Here is a 23,000-nt window from a genome sequence, read left to right as displayed (position 1 = left end):
TCTATCTGATTCTATAAAATGAGTTCACCAGAAGGTGCAGACCCAGCACATTCGTGGTTTTTCCTATAAATTACTTTAACACTGTGTCCAATCATATATATAATTTCAGATTTTCAATTTCAACTCACTGCTGTGTCAGCACAGACTCCACTGATATGTCTAACGTATTTAGCTTAAAATGAAACGGATGGCATTTCATTACCAGGAAGATAATATTTTTGAATATGTTTCCTGCATGGCGGGATCCATCATTATTCTGCCATTTTATGTTCAGTGTGTGTAATAGCTTTTTAATGCTTTGACGTATTTTATTTATATGTGTAATATTTTTCTAATACCATACGACAGTTTAACTCATGGGACACATTAGAAAATCTTAATTGAATGCTTTTAAATATTAGTAAGAGGGGGAAGGCTGAACAAATTGACAATATTTTTATTTAAAATTTTGTGAAAGGTAACCAAAATGGCACAAAAATTGTTCCACTCTTGCTCCTCACCCCGCCCCCACCTCCACTCAGTGGTCTCCCCATAAATATACACGCTTTGGAGAGGAAATAAAAAGATAAAGGAAAATCTCCTGGTCCCCTGAGACTTACAAGCTGTCAGGGTGAGAGCAAAGAACACAAGAAATATTGAGCAAGCCCCGGTGTGAATGACAGGAGCACTCTCATTGGTGGAGGCTTCTGACAGTGCTGAAATCTTTAATACCAGGTTCCCCGCTCTTTGACCAAAGTCATGGAATCTTTAAAAGGAGATTTTTTTTTTTCCTCAAAAGCTGTCTTTGCAAAGAAAATGCAAAGGAAAGTGTTTCGCCTTAAAAACTTGCAGGTAGTCGATTTTGCTAAAGGCATTTCAAATTAACAGGTTAGTGCTAGAGAGAGCACTTTCTTCAGGTTCTTTTCCCTCTTCTATCAAAGCAGCATCTTACCTTCCTAAATGACAGATCTGGGTTCTGTGTGGGAGAGGTGCTTTGCCTCCCTCTGAAGTCACAGCAGCTCAGTGGCCTGCTGGTCACTGAACTCCGCTGGGTGCCCCTAGTCTGAGCTCACTCACAAGGAGAGGATGTGAGAATTAACATTTTCTTTGTCAGAGCTCTGCCTTTCTGACTTTGTTTCTTCTCTCCAGCTTTCCTGAAGTATAACTGACAAATAAAATTGTGTATATTAACACATACAACGTGCCTTTCCTGCATTTAAAGTACAGCCCAGTTTCTCTAACTGCTGCTCTCCAAGGGGAGAGCAAATAGACGTGGATTCTAATTCTAGGCCACCCATTTCTGATCACCTGCAGGACCCCCAGCAAGTTATGGCAGCCCTCTGATCCAAAAGCATTCATCTACAAAACTGAACTAGTTTCTGTTCTGGAGGTCACTGTGTGAATAAGACATTGTACAAGGCACCGGGCACAATCCATGGCTTACATGGTAGACATGGTGATCATCATTTTCTTATAATTAACAGCTCTCTTTCTGGTTAAAATCTAGCCAATCTAATGCCCTCTCTAGCTTTCAAATTCTACATTCTGAAAGGGGAGATTCCGATCTGCATACTGATAGAATAGCTTCCTTCCTATAAATAAAAGCTGGCATAAAGCACAAACAATTACAATATTTCATCTACTGTTACAAAGCTCCTTTTGGAATGAAAGTCTCCAAGTTTTGCCCGAGGATATCTTAAAGGGTTTTTTCTAGCTTGCTAGCTTATGTTGTTTTTCTATTTACCTCCTTGTTCTTAAAAGTATAGAAAACTATAGCACAAAACTACTTCAAACAGAACCTGCCACTAATGATTCTCTGAATCAAATTTCATGCCTGAAAGTTCTTGAAACTTTTCTAGCTCTCAAATAGTTGAGAAAATTGTCACTACAGTGGCAATACATTGAATATATAACTATTGAATTAATATGTGCACCTTAAATTTACACCATATGTCATTTATAGTTTAATTTTTTTAAACTACTGAGAAAATAGTATTCTAGGTCAGAAATGAACAAATTTCTCTATAAAGGTAAACAGTTTTGGTTTTTCTGGCTCAATTTTGACCTGGCATAAAAGCAGATGTAAAAGAAAAAAAAAAGAATGAATGAGTAGAACTGTGTCCCAATAAAACGTGATTCACAAAATAAAAGGTAGTTGCCTATAGGCCTTAGTTTGCAGGCTGAACTCAGATATAAAACATTAATATAACTTAATTTTGCTGCTGCACCTCCCCCTGCAGTGACCTTTAGGGCTAACCTTCCCTAGGTCCGGCTGGGCAACCAGCTGGGGGGGGGGGGGGGAGAACAGCATAATACCCTGAAGCAGAGGAAGTACAGCAGAAGTTCCCTGAAAAGGCAGAAGTTTATCAAAAGATAAGGACCACCAGGAACCACTACAAGAATGCTAAAAATCATCCCATCTTTCTAGAACTACAAACTTTAATCCCTTATTTGTCTTTCTAAACTTCCTTCTTTCTTCTACAAAAGTCATTGCTTGTTATGTAGATAACCTCCCTGATGGTGATAGACTGAGCCCATGAGCAAGCTGATTTCATTGATATTCATTGTCCCTGGACTTTTGGAAAACATATATATTGGTCACAAACTCAAAGAAAATTACACTCAGATTTTCACTCTTGAAGTGTGTCTGTTTGTCATTTCTTTCACCGACGCCCTGACCACCCTGCACGCTTCTCTCAACCCTGAGGTGGCCTCATCGTCTACTGCTGTGCTGGTCCGCGGCATTTTGCATTTCTCAAGGACCAAGAATCTTAAACTACAGCATCACAAAATCAAGTGTAGAGAAAGGAAATATCCACAGCATAACCCATTAGGTTAGACAAAGGGATTTGAAGTCTCTGGTTCTTGGATTCTGTATCATCTATTATTCTTAATTCTGTTTTTATATTCATGATTTTTTTAAAGATTTATTTATTCATGCATACAAGAGCTGGGGTACAGGCCAGAGGTGTGGAGGGAGAGAGGATTCACCAGAGACAGGGTGGGAACTGAACAGGCAGACTGACTGAAATACACTGCTGAGGAGAGCAGCAGGAAAGACAGGAGAGGTCTGATGCATGGGTTGCTCCCTGGCTGGGGATCGAACTAGTGCTGCAGGGGCACTCGTGGATAGTGGGTAGCTTCATAAATTGCGTCTTAACCCCTTGTGCCACAAGGGAGGCCCCATGATTTTTTTTTAATTACCAAGAAGAAGCTTCACTTTTTTACCCTATCATTCTTTCATAGGTATTATTATAGCTCAAAGTTAATTTCTGATGACCAGTTGGACAATTTTGGTCAAGATTTTTTAAAAAGGCAAAAATCATGCAGTCATTCAACAAACTCATTCTACTGAACAAACACTATATGCTGGGCACTAGTGAAAAGCAAAGGAGAAATAAATGAAACTCATCTCCACACATTTATGTTTTAGTGGAGGAAGAGACAGTATATCATTAGTATGTATATCAGTATGTATATTTGTATATGGCCAGTATGTATATTAGTATCATTAGATCACTAAAAATGTAATTATTAGTGACAACCAAAAAGTTGATGTAATGGAAAGGAACTGGTCTAAGGGAATAGAAGTAGTTCTAAGGGAACACAGACTCTTTGAAGAGGGGGCACAATCTGAGATTTGGGAAGACAAAAGTGACCTTGCCCAAACCTTTGAGAAGCTAAGAATAACAATGCAAAAATCAAAAGACAAAATAAAAAATCTTACAGAGAAGGAAAAGCAAAGAAGCCAATCATGGTTGGAATACAGGAAATGGACAATACATTACATGGACAGTTATGTCTGCAAGCTTACAAAAGACAACTGATATTGTCTTCATCAACAGAAATGTGTTTGCACTGGTAAATCCCCAGTTATAAACATTTGTTGACAATTTTGAAAATCATATTAAAGTGACATGATGAGCCTGCTGGAGAACAAAAAGCAGAAATTCCTAGTTATTCTGTCACATGTCTCTTTCTGAACCCCATTTCTAAATTCCAACTTTCGGAATACCTACTACTCTAACAGGAGGTAGAAAATGTGCAGGAGTGTGCAGATAGGAATGTGCAGATCTGCATGCCTTTTGTGAGTTGCTCTTTCAGGAATCAAAGCATAAGTTGTTTGATAATATTCCTCTTCAAAGTTATATGGTACTTTTCTCTAAGAATATCAGAACACTCTGTTGCAATTAAATCATTAATCCTCATGACAACCCCATCAAGAAAGTATCTGCTTTATTATCAGTGAGAACACTTGGCATTTACATGCTCGTCTTGAGGATGCTGTTCAATCACAGGCAGTTAATTAATACATACAACACATTCAGGAGGCCGTCTGATCCCCAGTTAAAGATAAAGAAAGTGTGGTCCCAAAAGGATGAGGCATTTCTAGCCAATTTATCCAAATGAGAGCAGTATCTGAAATTAGTTGATGTCTTGATCTTAGCTAAGAATCACTTTTCAAGTATTGAGCTCTCAAACATTTAAGTTCCTATAATTGTACAACTGTTTATAAAATCATCAACAAGATGAGCATCAACCTAAGGACAGTAATCCATTCTTCTTTAATATTTCACATACTAGTGTCTTTATAGTAATACAAAGTTTGAGTAGCATTTTCACACACATTTCTCATTTGACTTTGTAATTTTATGAGTCAGGTTAGATGTCATGTTGATGTCTTTAATGGAGGTTCAAAAAGATTGTAAGATTTGTATATGGCCAGTATGTAAAGAAGGCAGACTTCAAATCTAGTAATTTTCACTTTAAATATAGTGTTCTTTACTCGGTATTAGCATTTCTCCTTTGACCTCTTAGATTTTTTGTTGTAAATGGTTTACCTCTACCAATGGTATTTTGTTTCTGATACCCAAGTTGGTGCTTATTTGATATTTATGATATCTACAATGTTATTATGCAGTATGGCTTTGAGAGAAAGGTTATAAAAGTTTCCTTCTATTGTTAATGAAAGCTACTATAAAGAAGAAGAAAAGTTGTACTATTTTTGCCTTTGATTGGCCTTGTTGTATCTAGGTATGTCCAGTCAAGAAAATAGAAAATGTTCTAGGTCCTTCAAACCGATAATTTAATTCAGGGAACTGCTTTAAAAGTTGCCAACAGGTTGCAAAAGCAGAGGGAATAGGGGATTGATTTTTTAAAAAGGAAGAGGGGTGAGGTTAGGTCCAGATATTGCTAATATCAGAGTTGAATGGAGCTCTCAAGACAGGACTATGAGCTACACTGTTGCAGATCCCACAGTTAGAGCCACAGAAGAGGTGAATTCTCAGCAAAGGCAAGTAGCAGTGAAGCATTACTACTATTCGTGGATATGACAATCACCCATCCTAGTAATTCCCACACAGAATGAACATAAAGTCAAAAGTCACTTTCTCTTGCCATCTGTTAATCCCTCACCAGTTCTTCCTGCTAGTAGAAGCCAATAGGAAGCCAGCTGTCAAGGAAGTCTTGTTGCTTGTATACTCCAAGCCTCAGCAAGGCACAGTGTGGACAGGTTGGTGTGTGTCTGGAAGGCAGAGGGAAATAAATGGCATGTTCGACATCGTAAGAGCTTCGGCAAAGTGCTAGAGTTGGTGCTTAACCACAGGTCATTACTCTACATCTCATGACAAAGGAGACAATCTGAAAGGCACTCCCACAATCCCCTTAAAAGTATTGAAAATAAGGGGCCTCCCTGGTGGCGTAGCGGTTGAGCGCTGGGTTGCGAAGCTGCCCGCAGCCTCTGCAGCACCGGTTCGATCCCCGGCTGCTCCCCAGCCACCGGAGGAGGGTCCTGCATGGCGCGCAGACCTCTCCTGCCGCCCGCTGCTCCCCTCAGCAGTGTACTTCGGTCCCTCTGCCTGCTCTGCTCCCCACTCTGGCTCTTGTGAATTCTCTCACCCTCCTGCGCTTCTGACTGTACCCAGTGCTTGTATAAATAAATAAAAATAAATCTTAAAAAAAAAGTATTGAAAATAAAATGTTCGCACCCAGAAAGTCAAAATGTGCTAAACTGAAAGGCTGGGGTTGGTTGGACTTAAAAGTCCATAAAAAAATGATAAAGAACACACCCAAGTAAGAAAACAGTTGTCATTAACACAAACATATGTCCATATGAGTATCTAAAGAAAATATGGGTCTCTGTTTTATTGAAAGAACAATGAACATGGAAAGAGAAAACACAATATTTCAGATGTTGGCAAGAGTTGTGAGAGATAAACTAGAAGGAGGAAAGATGAGCATGAAAAACATCAAGAATTAGAGAACAACCAGGATGCATTTTCAGGATGGAAATACATGAAAAGGAAATTTCAGGAGCACTCAATTGCCAAAGACAGAGAAGAAAAGGAAGATACCCAAATGATCTCATAAAGCCTGGACAGCTTGACAGTCAAAAGAACTTACAAGAAAGATTTAGGTTAATAAATGTCCAACAGGATCCAAGAGGAAATGCTCAGTGGAATGACAACCAAATGCAATATTCGGCCACAGTTTCCCAGAGATGATTAGTCTCCAAGGGAATGAAGCCCCTCAAACTTCATGAGAGACTCTAAACCAAGCCTACTGTGCCCCTATCATCTTCCTACCATCAAGACCAATACCACACATTGGAGAACGCCTTTTTAATATCTAGTTCTTCTTATTTATCATACACACATACGGTAACTAGAATACCTACTTTTCTAGCTACTTCAGTGTGTCATGGGTTTTCCAGAACTGGTTTGTTTTGTTTTGTTTGTTTTTTAATCAAAGAGTAGAGTACCTTGGAATTGTCTGGCTTCTTTCATTTGATAGTTTTTAAGATACTTCCCTTACCCCAACCAGGAACTCTGACATGCATATACATGAATGCACAAAAGAGGAAAAGGGGGGGGGGAGAAATTGGGAGGGGAGGGGAAGAGAGGGGAGGGGAGAAGGAACCTGGAGTTCTCGCTTCCCTAACCTTCCCTTTATTTTTTTTTAAAGATTTATTTTTATTTATTTATTTTATTTATACAAGCACTGGGTACAGTCAGAAGCACGGGAGGGTGAGAGAATTCACCAGAGCCAGAGCGGGGAGCAGGCAGAAGGACCGAAGTACACTGCTGAGGGGAGCAGCGGGCGGCAGGAGAGGTCTGCGCGCCATGTGGGACCCTCCTTCGGTGGCCAGGGAGCAGCCGGGGATCGAACCGGCACTGCAGAGGCTGCGGGCAGCTTCGCAACCCAGCGCTCAACCGCTGCGCCACCAGGGAGGCCCTAACCTTCCCTTTATTCCTTCAGATCCCAGATACCTACAAAGTTTACAAAATAGTAAATCAAGCTCAAGCTCTCTCTCACAAAATTTCAGAGGAAATTCCCAACAGCACCTTCCTATATGGCTACTGAAATCAGTCTGAGTGTGCACCAGCAGTAAGCTAAAGAAATGCACAATTAGTTTGGGTAAAACATTTTCATTCACTTCAGATGTCTGCAGCTCTTCACTAGGAGTGATCATTCAATGCAAGCCAATAAATGAAATGGCTGATCACAGAACACTATGCAAATCTCCATCAGGTTGTGCTTTCTGGCCACAGATACAGACTTGCCTGATGGCATATATTTGTGACATTTTCTTGATGGAGGTAGAAAAAGGTTGTCCATTATTGATCAGTTCTAATGAAGCTGACTTTTCTCTTACAAGCAACCAAAAATTATTCTAACCAATACAAATACATAGGCCACACCCAATTATACTCCAGATAAGTGTGGAAGGGTGCGTGTCCCCCTCCCTCAGCAGATCATAAGATCCATGGTTTCACATGAACTTCTACCATGCAGGAAAAAGCCCTTACATCACCATCATGGCCCTGATGTCTGGCCCACATTAAGTTGTCAAAAGGTGGTTATTGGGTATAATTAAAGTAGGTGGCCATCCACCTGCTTTGACGAAAGTTCTGAAGCAACGCATTGGCCTCTCAACTTCTTAACACGTAGTTCCACTGGTCCCACAGTTTAAGCCTTTAAAAGACAGTCTGTTCTAAATCACCCAATCCAAGTCCCACTGCCACATTCAACACCTGTTCTCACCCTGGTGACCATTTTGGATGACTAAAACAATCATCAAATTGGTCATCTGACTCAGTTCCAGCCTCCCTCCTCTTTCTCCACCCTACAGCCAGAGATGATTATTCTAAAATGCAAATCTGGTGATGCTGCTCCCAGGCCTGGAAGCCTAGGTTGGCTCCCCACAGCTCTTAGATAAAAATTCAAATCCTTTACCACTACAAGCAGTCCATAGAGATCTGGCCTTGTCTTACCTTTCCAGCCTCCTATCTTTCTACCCTATCCCTCACCACATGTTATAATACTTGCACATTAGCACTGGCACTTCCAACACAATGAGCCTTCCCCCTGAGGCCTTCATAAAGGCTACTTTCTCTATCTGGAATAAGCTTTCTCCATTTTTCATCTGCATAAATTTTTCTTCCCCTTCAGTAACCAAGTTCAGTCATCACCTCCTCTAGGAAATCTGTCCTTACTCGGGCCATGTGACTGGCCCCTCCTCTGTCACTCAAAAACCACCCAAATTTACCTCTCTTAGCATTTGTTATACTGTATTACCTTAAACTCTGTCTCTTCTACCAGGCATTCAACCCAATGCAAGCAGCCAACAGTCACATGTAGTACAAGGTAGCTTCTCAGTAAACTCTTTTGAAATGAATCAATGAGTTAGTAAATGAAGAAAATGTAGAACAGTTAAAACTTCCAGCTTCATTTTCTCACTTTGAGACCTGACAAAAATGTGTTCCTTCCCAAGTTATATTATTTTTAATTTATTCATTCAGAGTTCCATAAAATAATGACCCCAAAGGCAACAGAAGTCATTATCAGATAAGTCTTTTGTGGTCTAACTTCATACCTCACTAGTGTATTTACATCATTCTGCTGTGCCAGAGTGTCTGCATGAATCTAATTGAAAGTGAATTTTCAGGTTGTGTGGTTTGACAGTCATTACACAGAAAACATAGACTGTGAGCACGTCCAAAAGTAACTCTTGATATAACTTTCTCTTTCTTCTATTCAAGTGAGAAAAGAAGAGAAGTTTCCAAACTAAAGAGGGATGAAACACTCTAAGTTCTCATCATTCTCAGCAGAACTATAGCCTAGGAAATAAATAGCAAGCATACAAAAGTCATCCCCTCCCAGCATATCCACAGGAGATGGATAGGAGAGGTAGCAGTTTCAGCTCTCCAGGGCTTGGGGAGAAACAGCTTCTCACCAGTAGATCTTAGGGGTACCAGCAACACCCCAGGCCTCTGGCTGCCCTGGAGGGGTATCCACTGGCAGAGAGGACAGGTCTATTAGTTTTTCACTGAAACACTGTGGTATGTACAAGCCATGTTGCCCAGGCACAAGAAAATGTGTACCTCACATACGTCATCTAAACACTTAAAATTATTTATCTAAGAATCAATTACACTCTAACAATTTAACAGTATGAAGCTGGGATTGCCAGATGAAATACTGAATTCCCTGAATTTCAGAAGAACAAATATTTTAAATATAAGTATTTCAGTTGAACAATGAATTTTTTTAATATAAATATAACCCATGTATTATTTGGGACATTCTTATATTAAAAAACTCTTCACTGTTTATCTGGAATTTAAATTGAATGGGAACTGCCAACTCCATATGACATCAAAATTTAAAGTGTTGCACTGAATCAGTCTACTTTGTATTAAAGTCTACAGACTTCAACTAATTTAGCAGACTATCAAATAACTAAAAAAAAAAGATTTTGCTATCAAACAACAACTGAAAAAGGGGATTATCTCAAGGACCCTTACCAATACAACAACAGTCAGGGCCTACCGTACGGATTTATTTTCTGTTCATTGTTGGTTTTTTCCCTCTATGAAAAAGTCTGAATCATTGTTGGTGGGGAGGTTTCCTTTCACTTGGAAGTTATGTGCAAGTTTCATAAAACTTGAGTTACCCACTTTCTGCACAGGGCAAATATTAAAGACTTCAGAGGTCCCCTCCAAAGCACACTTGTCTCTCAGAATCATCAAAAGCTGCCCTGGTTCTTTGGAGAGTTCATCCTCTCCTTTCTCCTGGTCCCATCCGAATTCAGAAATGGATGAGTAACTGCACAAGTAAGAAAAGAACTAGGTTGTGTGAGCAAAAAGACACTATGGAAATTCTCCTGGGGCCCTTCCAAAGAAAAACGAGTCCAACCTTATGCATTAGTTAGCTTGACTCATTTGCTGTTCATGGAGAGAAGACAGAATTGCCGCAGCCTATAATAGTTAAATAGTAATGTTTTCTTTGGCTCATTGCTCTGTGGCGAAATTTCACCTGCAGTAACTGATGCCATCCCTAGCACCCTAAAGAGCAAAAAGTGTACCCCATTCTCTCCACTGGTGCATTCACAGGCTATTGGCTATGGTGTCTCTCGTGGGGATTTTTCAGGTAAGTACCCTGTCATTTGCCTTTCATTTTCTGTGCACCATCTTAAAGAAGTCTGAATTCAAAACTTCTTTCCAAGTCAGAAAGTAAGATTCTTTAAGTCTTTTTCTAAAGCAGAGACATCCTCTTTCCTCTTCTTGATATGTCATCAGCAGCTTTAAAAGCAATCCCCTTATGTCTGTCACAGTGACTCAGAAAACTGGGCCAGTGATGATTCTGTCACTTCATGGCTCTGTGGCATGTATGCCCTATTGCCTTTCATTTCTATGCTTCAAAATCCTAAGTGGGCCACACCATCTTCCTATGATTAAACACTCATGTAGTGGTTTGGGAAACGAAGCAGAAAATGGAGATGCTGGAGGGGGTGACTTCTGCATAATTGCTGTTTATTTCCGTGGCAAGTCACTAGTTAGGAAAACATGTATTTGAGGGACATTTAAGGTTTGGCATTCCATCCTCAACTTCAATCCTTGGAACTGCCATTTGCATGGTGACATTTGAAACTTGACCATCCTAGACAGCCTGGTTGCCAGACAGCAGCCACTCTGGCAAGAGGTAACTCCAGAGGGAAGGGAAGAGGCTGTCTTCTAAAAGGAATGAATAAATGTCTGCTCAGGCCCCTGAATGAGCCCAAACAAGCAGCTGCATTCAAAAGGTTTCGCCTATCTTGTGGAGACAGAAAAGGTGAGCTGTTCCAAGGAGACCAGAGAGAAATGTACTAGAATATATGAGGAAAAAAATCACTTATTCTTAAAGGAAGATGATAGAGCTCAGTTGTGGGATAAGAATGATAATTTCTCTCCACCACCACTCTGTCATTTTTTTTTTTTAAGATTTATATATTTATACAAGCACTGGGTACAGTCGGAAGCGAGGAAGGGTGAGAGAATTCACCAGGGTCAGAGCGGGGAGCAGAATAGCAGACAGAGGGAGGGCTCTGCTGAGGGGAGCAGCAGGCGTGGCAGGAGAGGTCTGCGCGCCATGTGGGACCCTCGCTGGCAGCCAGGGAAGAAACCGGCGCTGCAGAGGCTGCGGGCAGCTTCGCAGCCCAGCGCTCAACCACTGCACCACTGGGGAGGCCCTTTATTATTTTTTTTAAAGATTTATTTTTGCATACAAGAGCTGGGGTGCAGGCCAGAGGTTCAGTATAGTGAAAGGATTCACCAGAGGCAGAGTGGGCAGCAGAACAGGCAGATTAACTGAGATACACTGCTGAGAGGGGCAGCAGGCAAGACAGGAGAGGTCTGCTCCACCATGTGGGTTAGCTCCGGGGCTAGGGATCAAACTTGTGCTGCAGTGGCTGCAGATAGCTTCATAGTGCTAAGACTTAACCCCTTGTACCACCATGGAGGCCCTCCACCTCCTTTTTAATATGTCTCAGGGCATATCACGCAAGGGTGGAATCTGTAAACTCTACTGAGACCCTGCTTACTGTGAGGGCTGCCACTGACCTAAGTCCCCTTCAGTCACAACAATATTCTTTCCCAGCATGCCATGTCCCAATTCTCTTTAAATTATGACAAGCCTTGATATAAAAAAAGATTAATTGGAACTCATTTCTTCTTTGCCTCTTACCCTCATACCCGTGTTGTCTTCTTCACACACCTATATCCTAAAGGATACTGCTAACGAAATAAGTCAGGAGAAAGATAAATACCAGATGGTGTCACCATATGTAGAACATAAAGTAACTAAATCAAGTCAGATACAGACAAGCTACAAAACTAACACTTGATAGCTGACTATCAACTGGGAGAGTAAGGGGGGGGGAGGGAGGAGGGAGAACAAAGAGGGAAGGAAGCACTATGGTCTACAGGGGTGCAATATGGGTGAGTTGGTGGTGGGTACACATTGGTGGGGATACCCCAAAGTGCTTCAGTTAAAACTAAATTTTTGAAAAATGAAAGAAAAAAGACTCAATTTAAAGAGAGGCAAAATGGAGTCAAAGACATGAGTAATGGGTGGAGAGCAATGGGATCAGAAGGATCTGGAGATTGTCTATGTGGGGCCTCTAGCATCGGTTTTCACTCCTCAAGTTGGATGAAATTAAATCACTCCCCCGAAAGAACAGACAGACCATTGCCTTCTCTTCTAATAAAATGATATAACATCGAACACTAAAATAAAGCTTATACCATTCACATATGTGATTAACTCGTTCAGTCCTCACACATGCTATGAGGAAGATGCTAATACTGTCCTTTTTAGTAGATGAGGAGAAAGGTTGAGAGAGGGTTAACTACTTGTCCAGCATCACACAGCACGTTAAGGAGCAGAAGAACCAGGACTTGACGTTGGCAGCCTAACTCTGCGCTCCAGGCTTTTTTCTAAAGCAAAGACATCCTCTTCCCTTTAGGTTGCTTTCTGTGTGTTGGATGTATTCAATTCTGTCTGTACTATCCTTCCACTCTGTTACACCCCATATATCTTTTGTCTTGGGGTGGAAATATGGAGAAACAGATATATAGTTTCATAGATTGCACTTTAAGATAATACCAGAGTCAAGAAATAAGGCCTATAGTAATAGAAGGAAACATGTCTGATTTAATGCACAAATCAAGGTCATTCCCCAATCTACCTGCATCATTTAGTCAGAGTTCACTCAGAATTCATAATCTAGAAAGTATAAATAAGCAAATGAATAATAATGAGCCCCAATTGACTGATAGAACTAGACTAAGGTCAGTTTATATATACAAGTTAAAACAAGTCAACTTATACAAGTGACTTATACCAGTGATACTTTCTAATTTTGCATTAAATTATACAATAAGATTAATTTTCTCACCCAATGTTTAGATATTTCATGAAGAACAAGAGTCTATGGAGGTATCCTAAGTTCATACTTTTCATTTAGGATATATTAACTAAAATAAAAACTATCCTTTACTAAGATATTTAACTAGGGAATCCCTTAGTATTTGATTGACATTCTTGAGGATCTTTGATTTAATGATGCTTATTTTAAACCAGGAGATATCAGTGACAGGAAGACATTAGAAAAAAATACAGATACCTGGGGTCCACACTGCAAATTAAGTTCATGGCCAATAGGAATTGTCTGATCTCTGTGAGTTATGGGATCCCAGAAATTCATAATTGGCAAGAACCATAGAAGCAGTTTAACTAAAACCTGTCTTGATGTACCAATCCTCTGTAAACCATTCTCTTGATAAGCCTGGAACTTTGAAATGTGGACTGATTAGATACTCACTCCACCTTGACTAATCCTGTCCATATGGAGATAGTTAGAGTTTTAAAAATATTATTCCTGCTATAGCTGAGTTTTGCCTCCTTGCCACTCATGGTTCTATTCCCCTTTAGCCAACAGAGTAAGTTAGTACATTGGTTTTAGTCTGTGAGAATCAGTTAATTCTATGGATCTTCTTTACCCCCAAAGCATGTGCACTTCCATACACACAAACTCCATGTAACCTCAAGCATTTCCCAGCTCTGCTGTAACTCCTGGAAACCAAGTCTCCATATGACCTCCTCTTCTTTGTTCAAAAGCAGTTCTCAAATTCCTCTAGAGCTTTCCTTTGTGCAGAGTTCCAGCAACTTTTTGTATTTGAGCATGATTGCAAGGTCTTCTATTGTCATGGACAAATTTTCATGAATCAACTTACCTTTTCTATACTCCTCTTAATAGGTTGCTCTCAGAAATAAACACAATGCTGCAGCAGTGACCTGGGAATTCAGAGCATGGTGAAACCAGTACCACTTGGGTCACTCATGTTCTGATTCAATATAGCACAATATTGCATGGGCTTCCCTGGCAATCACATTGGAGTGCTACTTCTACTAGTATTAAAAAGGGCTCAATTTTCTATTTTGCAAAATAAAATAAAGGAGAGGATGTCTAAGATCCTTCCAATTCTAATCTCTATTAGTCTGTTAAAAAGGATTCTCTAAATTTCACCAACAAATTCCAGGGCTTTATCACTGTTTAAGGGTGGCATGGAAGGGGATAATGGTGAACATATAGGCTAAGTTGTTATTGTGGTATCTTTGGTATGACATTCAAAAGGAGACGGCACATTGGTGATGGTTGCGTCACATTCTCCCTGTCCTAGAAACCAGAAGGCAGGGAAAAGGAAAGTATGAATCTTTTAGCTTTCTTGTTGGAAGACAAGGTTCTGTTTCTCAATACAATGGTGAATTCTCCCCCAGTACAAAGGGGGATTGGAAGCTGGACAAAGTCTTTAACTATAATTATACTGAAAGCAGATATAATTTGGAAAGATTGGTGGCATTTACTAACATGCCATATGAAGAAAAAAGAAAACTTTCTCCATATTACCTTTGACAAGCATTTTCAGGGTAATAAAGAGGTTTCATAAACATTAATTCAGACCCTTTTGCTTGGAAGACTACATCTGAACTTTTATTACACTGTCCTAGTTAATGCTCTGCAAAGAAACATTGCACAGACCTATCAGTCTCTCAGAAATGAGGGGTTCCCAATCATTACCAAGCTCATCATTTAACATTTATGCAAGTGTAGAAAGCATATGAATTTGTAGGTTCCAGTTCAGCTGCTGTTCTACAGCTGAACTCCCCTAATTTAAATGACTTGAGGCCAGATGTGTTGTAAAGGGGCAATTTATCTAGATTAGTCATCGCACACTGATAGCCACAATCCTTTTTTGCAAAACGCACAGCACATTCTGATCCTGGGAAGACTCCGCATTATGAATTCCTTTCACTTGGTTGAGTGTTTCATTTGCCTGCTAATATAAAATTCATTGAGGCAGCAGGCAGCAATTGGAGCTGTTGGGAGTTCTAGTCCACTGCACCACAATCCCATTGCAGCAAGACTAATGGCAAAGAGGGCACCCCAGAATAACCCACTTACCTAGTTGGCACCACCATAGGCTTTCTGCATACGTGAAGCTTGTGTGTAGCATTTACAATGGTTTGGGATAAATTTGCAAGTCTGACCACCAGAGACTGGGACTATTTCCACTGCGGTTCTGTAACTACTTAGCAAAAATGCTTTAGAGTGCTCAGCAGGGAAAGGAAATGTGATAATTGTGGGAAGATTGGACATTATATTAGAGTGAGCTCTTTGGCACAAAAGAATATTATCTGTGAAATGCTAGTTTCAGGTCACATAGCACTGAACCTCTATTAGGCTGTTTTGAGGATGCAAAATGAGGGGGCTACCGTCAATAATGCTGGAAATCTGAATAACCAACTAGGCCACCCCATGGGAATGCTACAGCAAGTATTGGGGGAAAGTAAATGGGGAGCAAAGGCTCCAGGTTACCAGATGAACTATAGAATTTTAAATTTCAGCTGTCAGACATGAAATATGACATTTCAGCTTATCAAGGCATGAAGAAACCCTATTTTCAAAAGTGTCTTATGTCATCCAAAATCACAATTAGTTTGTGTGAGAAACACAATGGAATACTTTTCAGAGGAAAATAGAGAAGCCATTTTACGAAAACAAAATGAGATGAGAAGGTTCTCGATGAATATGTTATCTTGCATCTGGCAAGGCGCTAATGGGATTATCTTACTCAAATTATGGACCCACAGCCTCCTCTTTCTACCATATGTGAAAAAACATTGCCTGGGACTTAGTTCCAAGTTCCCTTCTACTAAGGCACTCAATTAGTAAGTGGCAGAAGTGGAGTTCCAAATATTTCTGTAGAACTATAAAGCTTTCCTTCTTTATTCTTCACTACCCTTCCTCCCTGGGTAATGGTTCTTAAGCACTTTTCTTGACAAATTATTTTTCATCAATGTGCTAGTCAGGATAGTGACATCACAGGAACTAGTATCTGAAATCTGACTGACTTAATGTGTCATACATTTCAGTGGGAATCATGCAGTTCTCCCAGGAATTTCTTCTCCAAATAGTGATTTAAGGACCCATGTGGCTTCCATCTTGTAAGGACACCATTGAGAACCCTCAACTGCTATGTTATCTGTGGTAAAAGGAAAGAATCACATCCATAGTGCTTACATCACATGTCCATTGTGTAAGTAACCAGAGGGCAGGGATAGGGAGAGTATAAATCTTTATGCTTTCTTGGTGGGAGATAGAAGATATATCTGTATAGTTGTTTTTCAACACAGTGATTGAGTCTCTCCTGATACAAAAGGGAATTGGAAGCTGGACAGCCAGAAATATTTAGAAATACTCATGATAATTACTATGTACAGTCCATTGTGTTAGAAGCTGTACAGCATACAAAATAAGTAATGTATGACTATAATTTTGAAGGAAAATGACATTCTAATAATCCAAGAGACTAAGGTATAGAATGAATTATAATTTCAAGGATAATTAATGTAAGGGAATAAAATAATGGACAAAAAACATGACAAGTATTGTTTATGGAACTAGAAAGTCTCAAAATTCCAACCGGTGCATTTTAAATTCCTCCTAAGTCATGAGGTCAACTAATTCTCACTCAGAAAGGAAAAATAAATTTCCTAAAGAGAGAAAATGATTCCCTTATAAAATTTCAAGGCAACTTTTTTGTCTTGAACATATTTTTGAACCATTCACTAAAATTCTCTTATAAAATTTGAAGGCAACCTTTTTTTCTTGAACATATTTTTGAATCATTCACTAAAATTCTCATAAAAATTGAAGACAACTCTTTCTTCTTAGACATATTTTTGAACCATTCACTGAAACTCAGTTTTCTCACCAGGAAAATTAATACATGTTAGAAACCTCCTTGGGTAGCCCAATGAAATAGGAGACAGTCAATATTTCTCCCCTTTTCTTGACCTTTGGTCATTTTTTGACTACTTTCAATAAAGGAAATAGTGGTTGTACCTGCCACAGGTTGGCCTCCTAGTTTTATTCTTTATTTGAGTTCAGACTCATTGTCAGAGCCCACACTGTTATAAGTCACACTCACTTTCCTAGAGTCTTGCTAAGTGGCTGACCAGGCAGTTTGAGGTAATACTTTGCTATTTGTTTTAATAGACAATTCACACTGGCATATAGTCCTCTTAATTAAATAATTATTTCTGAATAATGGCACTCACTGTCTCGAGTAAAATGTCTGACTAAACAATAAGATTTTTAGACAATGTGTCTCTCCCAGAAGGCAATTATGTCCATGTCAAAGATTCTCAACCTCAGTATTACTGAAGAGACAGATAATTCTTTGTTGTAGGAGGATGTCCTGGGCATTGTAGGATGCATCTCTACCCACCAGAAGTCAGTAGCAAACTCTCCCCTGACTCTGAGTTGGGATATTGCTAAATGCTCCTTGTTAGTAGAAAGGTAAAAGCCCACATCTCCTACCTCCCACACTGATCACTGATCTATACAAAGGACATTTTCACTCCCTTTATGGAAAATACTGATGTTACCTTCCAAAAACCATTGCACATTTATCGTTGACAACAGGAGCCTGATTTCACTGATCAAAACACCTTGCAGACATGACCGTGCCCATCAGTAGTACATCCTCAGTCTAATCCAGTTATGGCAATCCCAAAACCTTTACCAAAAATCATTCATAATAAATCATGTGACTCAAACTTTGGCTCATAAGAAATAAGGAGTGGCCGCAATAAGGCTTCTTCAATAGGTTTTATTCCTACAAAAAACAGTCAAAGGAAGACCTATCCTCTTTTTTCCATTGGATATAATTGTGCTGGCTTATGAATATTAGAATCATAAAAGTCATCAAGACTTTAGCTATCATGGGAATAAAGGCAACAAGTCAAGAGTAAAGAACCTAGGTCTCTGACAGAGTTGAGACATAAATTCAACTGATCCTAGAGTTAATGTTTTAACTATATATAATAATGTGTTTAACTATGTATAATATATAATGTTTTAACTATATATAATAATAACTATATATAATAGTTATATAATATAATACCTATAATGTGTATAAACAATTTGCCCTATTGTTTAAGTCACTTCAGCCAGGCCCTCCTATTAGGTAGAACAAAGCATCCTATGTAATACACTCCAGATATCACATCAATATAGTAGCCATCAATCTCAGCCATCAATCTCTTGCCTTCTTGACCAAGGCTGCTTCCACATAATTAAAAAGAAAATATTGAGAAATACACAATTCAGTGTTTCTTCTTCCTTAATGAGTCATATTAAGAAATATCTTTAATGACTATTTCTTTCCTCCCTCATTCACTAAATATTTGTTGGTTAAAACTATATACTAGGTGTACAAACATGTACACTATTAGATCAAAACTAAAGTAAAATTACTCCAAAGGATTTGTTTTATTCATGTGTTTTTTTTAATTTAACATATTAATTAAAAACTTATTTCATGAAAGGTACTTTCCTATTAGGAAGGATGGACAGATTAGACCAAATTCAACCTGTCCTCAAGTCACTTGCTGTAGAGCAATGGGAAGACATGTGCAGAAACTGCTATAATACCAGGTTTTGATTATTAGGGTAAGAGTGGTGCAGTTAGAATATTATGGGCATGCAGATGAATATGCTATTGCATGCAATCTGTGGTAGTCAAGGAAACTCTTTATGCAAGAGTCTTGAAGAATGGGTAATATTTATTTTTTGAGACTGGGGGGAAGGAGGTAGGAAGGGAGATTGAGAAACAGGAGTTACCAGCCAGGGCAGACAAAGCACATGGATGTATGAGCAACTATAAGAAATTCCATTTGTTGGAATATTGACTATGTGGAAGGCAGCAATGGACATGGAGATGCTGATTGTGATCAGATCATGAATGGTCATAAATGTCATGGTAATGAAAATAAAAGTCAAGAAAAAAGATAAAATAAAAATTAAAAAGGACCAAGATCTTAAGTGCTTCAAGTTAAGGAATGTATTCATATTTTTATGCTCAAAAGAAACATAAAACCAGGAAAGAGAAGTATCAGAACACTTGACTGAGGCTAAATAATGTTGATCTGATTATCTTTTCCATATAAGAGGCTAAGATGAGTAATCATAAGATATACAATGGCCCTTTCAACCTCTTCTGTATCACAGTTGACACACAGGCGAACTGTAAGAATAGGCTATAAATTGGCTACACTCCTAAAATTCTACACCTTCTCTCTGCCTAGGAAAAATCTTTATACATAACCTATGTTCTTTAAGTCTTGTGCGAGTTTTCAACTCTCAAGTAAACACAGGTAGTGTTAGCTTTTTAAATAAAGATGATTTGGTTTCTAGTCATATTCCCTAGTTGATTCAGTAATTCAACATAGATTCTGTTCTCAAATTATAGCATAAATCATTTACTATATAGTAGGTGGTTTAATGATTTCACAGAAAATGTAAAATCAATTTCAATGCAAATGTAACTTCAATAGAAATCACCACTTCCCCCACTTATCAACTGTGTGACTTTGAAGATATTATCTAACATTTTAGAATCTATTTCCTCATGAATAGAATGAAATAACCATATCCACCTTTGAATGTTGTGAAAGCATTGAAAAATATGATATACCTAAATTACCAAAACAAATTTTTGTACATGATAAGAGCTCAACCAAATCTGTGTGGGGAGAGGGGTTGCGGAGGGGGGTGTCCTACTTCATCAGTCTCAGGAGCAGAAAGTCACAGGAGCAGAATAAAGGAAAGGGAGCATTTATGAAAGGATGTACAGAAACCAATAGTAGGCAGAACCCATTTGGAACAGGCAGGTTTGGGGGTTCTGGGGTACCCATCCTTCTGCCCTGTAACATTGGGCCTACTCACCTGGCACAATGCTCACTCATTTCTGAACAGGGAGTATCCAGGACGAGGGTGTGTCAACGAGAAGGAAGTAATTGCCTTATCTAGCACAATCCACAAAATAAAAGTAATACTGCCCTCATATTAACATCCTCCACATTAAACAAAAGAAATAGCAGACTATGGTATCACTAGGATAATCCTCTTTCAGAATTCAGAGGAGTGAAAAGACTTTTCAGCAATGGCTTCTGCCAACTGCTTAGCGTCAACCCCAGCTCCTCTCTGCTATAATATATTCAGGACTCTTCCATTACTGCTGTGTGTATATTTCAGTTTGGCATCTCCCTCTGTAGTGAAGCGGAGGTGATCATATTTCAGGAGGTGCTAGTTCCTGCGTGTTGAGTTGCCTCTGTGTTGTAATTGCTTTCCGCCATGCAGCTGCCACACATGAGCTAATCTACATGCTGTATGGCTTCGTTTACAGCAAGCTGGCCTCATACTGAGTTTCCAAAGAAGTAAACTCCGCCGGCGAATCTTGCTTCCTGAGGCATGTCATTTCTTTGGACGATTCACAGTCTGATAATGACCATGTCATGATTGTGCAGTGATAGCTTCAAATGCCCCAACACACTTGATGGATCTTAGCAGAAATTGGTCATTTATCAACATGTAGGACCTTCAGAATTTCCATATTCGAGCTGTTATGCCATAATGCTGATTAATTGTTCAAGCTCCAGTGTAACCTCTGTATACTAGGGCTACAGGAGTTTACAGATACCCACATGACTTCATTAGATTTGCCTGGGAGGAAAAAGTGCTAGATACTCTTCAAAAATAGATAAAGATCTCCTGGTTGTCAGTGACACACAGGTTCTCAAAGGAAAGCATACAGAACTTCTGCATGTCACCTACATACGGTTCGAAAGCAGAAAGTCCTTTTAAAGATATTAGCAGGATATGGCTTGCCAATTTTCAAATCAGACCAAAAAAATAGAAAGTAAAAGTAAAAGCTATCCTTATAAAGTTTCCCTTGTTCCCAGTTTAATGAAATCTGAACTGATTAGAATTTTTTTTCATACTTTCTAATGTACTTATTACTGGTATCTTTGACATTAATCGTCTATATTCTTTGAGGCAGCAAATATTATTAAGCAACTCCTACGAGCTAACACTGTGCTACTGAAGGTAAAGCAACAAAAATACTAAAATAATTCACAGCTATTTTTGTCATTTTAGTACTTTAAAGTCCTCCCCCAACAAAATCTGAATGCCTATGTCTACATGCCTATGATCTTGGGTTTTGCTCCCTATCTCTCTGGTTCTTTGGACAATTCACAGTCTGGTAATGACCAATTCACAGTCAGTCTGATAATGACTGATTCATAGTCTGAATGCCACCCCAAAACTCAGGCTTATACCCTCTTCACCTACAGATGCGTTGATCCTCAAGTCTTCTGAATATCAAAAACCCACATGAAAATGAAACCAAGATCAAAGAACGGATGATATGAGAAAAGAAAACCAGTTTTGTGTAAGAAAAGTTATCTAAGAAACAGAACAGCCTGAGAACACAAGGGGCTGCCCTGTGATGTGGGGCCTCCTCTCTAGCCTTATTCTAACATATTTTTATTCATTACAAGAAGATCCATCTCAACAAGACATTTTGATTCTTCTAAAGAGATCTCTGTAAACATTCTGCATTCTGCCAATCAAATAAAAAGAAAAAAAATACTAAGAGTTATTTCAAATGCTTCAAGCAGATGTTAACTGTGCTTCTTTCTCAGCAAACATATTTTCCATCCTTCCACTTATTTGTGGGTTCTAGATCCTAATTCCCTCCTTACTAGTTCTACTCTTACAGGCTCTTATCTTTAGATGACCTTAAATTTCACACTCAGGTCCTCCCTGGTGGCACAAGGGATTAAGAGGCAACTTATGAAGCCCTCCACAATCACTGCAGCATGAGTTCGAACCCGGCCAGCGAGGGAGCAACCCACATGGCACAGCAGACCTCTCCCGATCGCCTGATGCTCCCCTCAGCAGTGAATTTCAATAGATCTGCCTGTTCTGTTCCCCACTCTGTCTCTGGTGAATCCTCTCACCCTCCACACCTCTGGCCTGTACCCCAGTTCTTGTATATATAAATAAATAAATCTTTAAAAAAATTTCACACTCAAATCATTGTTCACAGCCATCTTTTTTGTGCCAATCACTCCCTACTTTGGCATTTCCCAGTGATCCTCCATATACTGCATGTTAATAGTCATGTGGAAAGGGACCTGTTGTTGCTGAAAGGGATCTACAGTAGTTTCCTATTGCTGCTGAAAATTACTGAACACTCAGTATCTTAAAAGCAACACAAATTCACAATCTTACAATTCTGGAAGTTAGAATACAAAATGGTTCTCACTGACATAAAATCATGGCATCAGCTGGGCTGTGTTCCTCCTGAAGGATTTTTCTAGCTTCCCAAAGCTGCTCAGCATCCAGGGCTCATGACCCCATCCCTCTTCTCAGTCACCAGTGGTAGGCTGGGCCCTTCACATTGCGTCAGGCCAGGCTGACTCTGCTGTCACATCTCCTCTGACTTTTCTGCCTCCATCTTTTAAGGTTTCTTGTGATGATCTTGGGCTCACCCAAATTATCCAGGTTAATCTCCCTATTTTAAAATCCTGAACTTAATCACATCTGCAGAGTCTGCTTTTGCATAGCATATTTACAGGTTCTGGAGATTAGGATGTGGACTCTTTGGGATATCATTATTCTATCGACAACAGGACCTTAGGGTTGACTGGTGAAGTCCTGCATTGGCCAGACTTGGAAAGAGGAGCAGAGAGATAGAGGCCCATGTGAGGCCCTGGGGAAGAATCAGAATTAGGTTTCCTCACCACCTACCTTCCAGCTCAGCACTCTCGTACTCTCAAATACA

This window comes from Talpa europaea (genome assembly GCF_964194135.1).
Source record: "Talpa europaea genome assembly, chromosome: 7".
Taxonomy (NCBI): Eukaryota; Metazoa; Chordata; class Mammalia; order Eulipotyphla; family Talpidae; genus Talpa; species Talpa europaea.
This window is presented reverse-complemented; position numbering follows the sequence as displayed.